Source organism: Oryx dammah, unplaced genomic scaffold (genome assembly GCF_014754425.2).
Source record: "Oryx dammah isolate SB20612 unplaced genomic scaffold, SCBI_Odam_1.1 HiC_scaffold_34, whole genome shotgun sequence".
Classification (NCBI taxonomy): Eukaryota; Metazoa; Chordata; class Mammalia; order Artiodactyla; family Bovidae; genus Oryx; species Oryx dammah.
In genome coordinates, this window is record NW_024070218.1 from 148,416 (window position 1) to 155,036 (window position 6,621).

A 6,621-nucleotide genomic window follows, 5' to 3' on the forward strand; every position below is an offset into this window, starting at 1 on the left:
GGCTCTAAGGGTTGAGTGGGAGAGTCATCGGCTCACAGCCCAGAAAGGAATTTTCTGCATCACAGTTGTCGAGGGTCCAAGCTCTCTGCAGCTCTGTCTCCTCTAGAGAGAGCCTGGAGCTCCCTCCTAAATTCTTACCAGGCAGTGCTCACCAGCTCCCTGCCAGCTGCAGCCTGCTCTGACTGCTCAACAGACCTCTTCCTCCACCACCAGCTCTGCTCCAGCTCCCAGCCCCTGGGGGCTCCCAGCCCTACCTACCCCAAACTCTCCACAGATTCTTGGGCAGCCAAGCAGGTTCATTATTCCCCTTTGTGAACTTGCCATTCCCTCACTGGCCACTACTACCTGGTGGGACATGGCTGCCAGCAACCTCTGCACCCACCTTCCCATGAACACCTCACAGATGCCAGTGGCTCCTTTCAGGCTGGCATGGTCCTTTTGAACATCACTCCAACATAGCACTTGTGTTTCCCTGACTCGAGGGTTCTGCTACTCTGGGTGTCAGTACATCTCTGAGCTGTCCTTCACAGCTCCTGGTTGCCTATATAGTGTATTCCATAATGTGGTCATGGCCGTCTCTCTGGAGAAGGTTGATAGCAGTGGGCTCAGTACAGATGTGGGACTTAGGCCATGGCCTGATATGTAGCCAACCTCTCTTTGCTTGTGATGGTCCCCGTACCAAGAACTGGTGATTAGAGTGTGAACTGCCACAGCTGAAGCCCCAAGAGAACAAGTAATTTGTCCAAGTTGACACAGCAAGTGTGTGGACAAGTCAGGAATCAAACCCATACAGTCTGGCTTCAGAGGCTCACAGGTACATCCAGGCCAATGCATTTTCCTTTGCCAGTTCACACAGGTGATAGGCATAGATGCTTCATGCTCTAGTTAGCTTCTGTGAGCAGCCCTACTCCCCTGCCCTCTCAGCTGAATTAAGATGTGGGAGTTATATTCATTTGGTATGATATATCCCTCTAGTGGTTGAATGAACCATCCCAAGGCTATAACAGGATTCCTGTTTCCCCATTTCTTTCCTCTCCTCATTGTTCTAGGTTGAATTAACCTCACTCTTTCTAGAAACAAAGATCTCCTCTGATTTCTTATTCAAAGTATCGAGATTTTTGCCTAGGAGCTGGATTCTTTCATGTAGTCCAAAGCTTTAGGACTGGAGAAAACTGTGATTTTCCCCTCCTATAGTCTAAGAGCAAACACTTGGCAGGTAATAATAAGGGAGGTCCCTTTCAAAGCACCCTGACCGGCCCCAGACTAAGTTGCTTCAGTTCTGTCTGGCTCTTTGTGACCCCATAGACTATACAGTCCGTGGAATTCTCCAGACAAGGATATTGGCGTAGGTTTCCATTTCCTTCACCAGGGGATCTCCCCGACCCAGGGATAGAACAGGGGTCTCCTGCATTGCAGGTAGATTCTTTATTGTTTGAGTCACTAGGGAAGCCCCTCCTAGTTGTAAATAATGCCTCTTGTGGGCAGGGTTTGTTTTAATCATAAAAGTATCACATGTTAGTTGCAGAAAAAATGTAAAGGCAGAAAAGTGTAAGCAGGAAATGAAATCTCTTGTTAAAGAAAAGTACTATTAATATTTTGGTGTATTTTCTCCCACTACTTTTTCTTGGACACATATATGTGTCTATATAGTTATATAACTATAAACAGATTATGGTCATGTACTTGGATATCACTTTGTATACTGATTTTTATTAAATTTTATATCATAGCCATTTATACAAATCATTAAAAATTCTTCAAAATCATGATCTTCAATGTCTCTTTTCATAGTGATTACTCATACCACTGTGATCCCTGCATTTAAATCTCTCTGTACAGTTGTTGTTGTTGTTTGTTTTGTTTTGTTTTGTTTTGTTTTTGCCCCTAGAATAACTTGAACAGGAATTTTCAAGGGGCTTGATCCATGTTTTGAATTTCTTACTAAAAATCTTTCAAGTTCACCTCCTAGCAGTAATGCATGAGAAAACATTCCACCATTCCCTAACAGCATGTACTGCTTTTTTGAAACACATTTGCCAATTTGAAAAAGGAAAAACAGTTGTAATTTTGAACTTTGCCAGGTGTTTATTGGCAATTTCTTGCTTTATTCTCCCCACATCGGGTCCCCTTTTAATGACAGAGGCCCTGGAGGACTGTAGATCCTTAACCTGAGTGCCAAGACTATCCCACCCCTGGTTTCCTCTTTGAAGTACCCCCTTCTACTTGTACTCTGGAGCCCATCCTTAATTCCTTCTCAAACTCTTGCTCCCATAATTATTGGCTTCTCTACCTTTGTCAGCTTCATCTCTTTCTCTTGAAGTCATGCATACTCTGCCTCACTTCTGTTTCTTCTTCTAACATGAAGCATGCCTCCTGGATTTGATAAATTCCTTCAATGTGTACTCAGCAACTGACCTCTGTTTCTGAAAGAAATCCTCATTGGCTGGCTCCTGTCTTCGTTCTATGCCTCTTTGCCACGTTGGACAGTGCAGATTTTTTTTTTTAAACACTCAGTTTGTCGCAACATACTATATTCCCTGCAACTGTACCTACTCCTGGGCCTCTTCCAAATGCTCCCTGGTCCCCTCCCCATCCCTGGATGCACCTGTCATCACAGCTGCTACTCATTTGGTTTACTTTACACATAGGCCTTATAGTGACTGGCTTGTCATAATCAAATCTTGTCACAGTGGAGCAGCACAGACAGTAAACCTGGGAGCTCTGGCCCTCAGACTTTTATGCAGGAAGAGGAAGTCCCTACCTCCTTGCCCAAATATGGTGCAAAACTGAACTTTTGGTTAAGACACATTAGAACGTAGGTAGTAACATGATGCAAACTTAGCTTACCTTCACAACAAACTTCATATTAAAAAATAATTTTCATATACTTCTGCCCGTGTTTCACTTGATGTCAGAATTCCACATTTCTAGCCATATTACAGGGCTTCCCTGGTGGCTCAGACAGTAAAGAATCAGTCTGCAATGCGAGAGACCCAGGTTTGATCCCTGGGTTAGGAAGATCCCCTGGAGAAGAAAATGGCTACCCACTCCAGCATTCTGGTCTGGAAAATTTCCTAGACAGAGGAGCCTGATGGGCTATAGTCCATGGGATCACCAAGAGTCAGATATGATTGAAACGAAAGGAAACAAAAAGGAGTCATTATCCATTAACCAGTCATTCCTAACCCTATATTCCCCAGGTCCTGGCAAACACTAATCTGTTTTGTGTCTTTTTGAAGTTGCCTGTCCTGGATATTTCATATTCATGGAATCAAACATATGTGTCTGTGACACCTTTCACTCTGCATAATGTTTTTAAGGTTTGTGAATGTTGTGGGATCTATCAGGACGTCACTGGTTTTAACTAACTGAATAATATTCAATTGTATGGATATACCATATTTGTTTATCTATTCTTCATTTGATGGAAATTTGGGTTGTTGTTGTTTAGTGGCTAAGTCATGTCCAACTCTTTTGCAACCTCATGGACTGTAGCCTGCCAGGCTGGATGTTTGCTAATGCTCAGGTGAGGGCCCAGGGGATCCAGAGTATACAAGATTGTCCTCTTTGACACCTCACCAGGTTTCAGGGTTCCACTTTACCTTTTTCAGATCCATACAATATCGAGAACTGTAAATGTTTTACAAGCCATGTCCATAGTATCAGGAACTTTTTTTATTAATTATTTTTTAATTTATTAATTAATTTTTTATTTTACTTTACAATTCTGTATTGGTTTTGCCATACATTGACATGAATCCACCACGGATGTACATGCATTCCCAAACATGAACCCCCCTCCCACCTCCCTCCCCATAACATCTCTCTGGGTCATCTTCGTGTACGAGCTCCAAGCATGCCATATCCTGCATTGGACATAGACTGGCATTTCTATTCTTACATGATATTATACATGTTTCAATGCTATTCTCCCAAATCATCTCACCCTCTCCCTCTCCCTCTGAGTCCAAAAGTCTGCTATACACATCTGTGTCTTTTTTGCTGTCCTGCATACAGGGTCATCATTGCCATCGTCCTAAATTCCATATATATGTGTTAGTATACTGTATTGGTGTTTTTCTTTCTGGCTTACTTCACTCTGTATAATCGGCTCCAGTTTCATCCATCACATCAGAACTGATTCAAATATATTCTTTTTAACAGCTGAGTAATACTCCATTGTGTATATGTACCACAGCTTTCTTATCCATTCATCTGCTGATGGACATCTACGTTGTTTCCATGTCCTGGCTATTATATACAGTGCTGCAATGAACATTGGGGTACATATGTCTCTTTCAATTCTGGTTTCTTCAGTGTGTATGTCCAGCAGTGGTATTGCTGGGTCATAAGGCAGTTCTATTTGCAATTTTTTAAGGAATCTCCACACTGTTCTCCATAGTGGCTGTACTAGTTTGCATTCCCACCAACAGTGTAGGAGGGTTCCCTTCTCTCCACACCCTCTCCAGCATTTATTGCTTGCAGATTTTTGGATCACAGACATTCTGACTGGTGTGAAGTGGTACCTCATTGTGGTTTTGATTTGCATTTCTCTAATAATGAGTGATGTTGAGCATCTTTTCATGTGTTTGTTAGCCATCCGTATGTCTTCTTTGGAGAAATGTCTATTTAGTTCTTTGGCCCATTTTTTGATTGGGTCGTTTATTTTTCTGGAATTGAGCTGCATAAGTTGCTTGTATATTTTTGAGATTAGTTGTTTGTCAGTTGCTTCATTTGCTATTATTTTCTCCCATTCGGAAGGCTGTCTTTTCACTTTGCTTATGTTTTCCTTTGTTGTGCAGAAGCTTTTAATTTTAACTAGGTCCCATTTGTTTATTTTTGCTTTTATTTCCAGAATTCTGGGAGGTGGATCATAGAGGATCGTGCTGTGGTTTATGTCGGAGAGTGTTTTGCCTATGTTCTCCTCTAGGAGTTTTATAGTTTCTGGTCTTACATTTAGATCTTTAATCCACTTTGAGTTTATCTTTGTGTGTGATGTTAGAAAGTGATCTAGTTTCATTCTTTTACAAGTGGTTGACCAGTTTTCCCAGCACGACTTGTTAAAGAGATTGTCTTTACTCCATTGTATATTCTTGTTTCCTTTGTCAAAGATAAGGTGTCCATATGTGTGTGGATTTACCTCTGGGCTTTCTATTTTGTTCCATTGATCTATATTTCTCTTTGTGCCAATACCATACTGTCTTGATGACTGTGGCTTTGTAGTAGAGCCTGAAGTCAGGCAAATTGATTCCTCCAGTTCCATTCTTCTTTCTCAAGATTGCTTTGGCTATTCAAGGTTTTTTGTATTTTTCCATACAAATCTTGAAATTATTTGTTCTAGTTCTGTGAAAAATATCGCTGGTAGCTTGATAGGGATTGCATTGAATTTGTAAATTGCTTTGGGTAGTATACTCATTTTCACTATATTGATTCTTCCGATCCATGAACATGGTATATTTCTCCATCTATTAGTGTCCTCTTTTTCTTTCATCAGTGTTTTATAGTTTTCTATATATAGTTCTTTAGTTTCTTTAGGTAGATATATTCCTAAGTATTTTATTCTTTTTCTTGCAATGGTGAATGGAATTGTTTCCTTAATTTCTTTTTCTACTTTCTCATTATTAGTGTATAGAAATGCAAGGGATTTCTGTGTGTTGATTTTATATCCTGCAACTTTACTATATTCATTAATTAGCTCTAGTAATTTTCTGGTGGAGTCTTTAGGATTTTCTATGTAGAGGATCATGTCATCTGCAAACAGTGAGAGTTTTACTTCTTCTTTTCCAATTTGGATTCATTTTATTTCTTTTTCTACTCTGATTGCTGCGGCTAAAACTTTCAGAACTATGTTGAATAGTAGTGGTGAAAGTGGGCACCCTTATCTTGTTCCTGACTTCAGGGGAAATGATTTCAGTTTTTCACCATTGAGGATAATGTTTGCTGCAGGTTTGTCATATATAGTTTTTATTATGTTGACGTATGTTCCTTCTATTCCTGCTTTCTGGAGAGTTTTTATCATAAATGGATGTTGAATTTTGTCAAAGGCCTTCTCTGCATCTATTGAGATAGTCATATGACTTTTATTTTTCAATTTGTTAATGTGGTGAATTACATTGATTGATTTGTGGATATTGAAGAATCCTTGCATTCCTGGGATAAAGCCCACTTGGTCATGGTGTATGATCTTTTTAATGTGTTGTTGGATTCTGATTGCTAGAATTTTGTTAAGGATTTTTGCATCTATGTTCATCAGTGATATTGGCCTGTAGTTTTTTTTTTTTTTTTTGGTAGTATCTTTGTCAGGTTTTGGTATTAGGGTGATGATGGCCTCATAGAATGAGTTTGGAAGTTTACGTTCCTCTGCAATTTTCTGGAAGAGTTTGAGTAGGATAGGTGTTAACTCTTCTCTAAATTTTTGGTAGAACTCAGCTGTGAAGCCGTCTGGACCTGGGCTTTTGTTTGCTGGAATTTTTCTGATTACAGTTTCAATTTCTGTGCTTGTGATGTATCTGTTAAGATTTTCTATTTCTTCCTGGTTCAGTTTTGGAAAATTGTACTTTTCTAAGAATTTGTCCATTTCTTCCACATTGTCCATTTTATTGGCATATAATTGCTGATAGT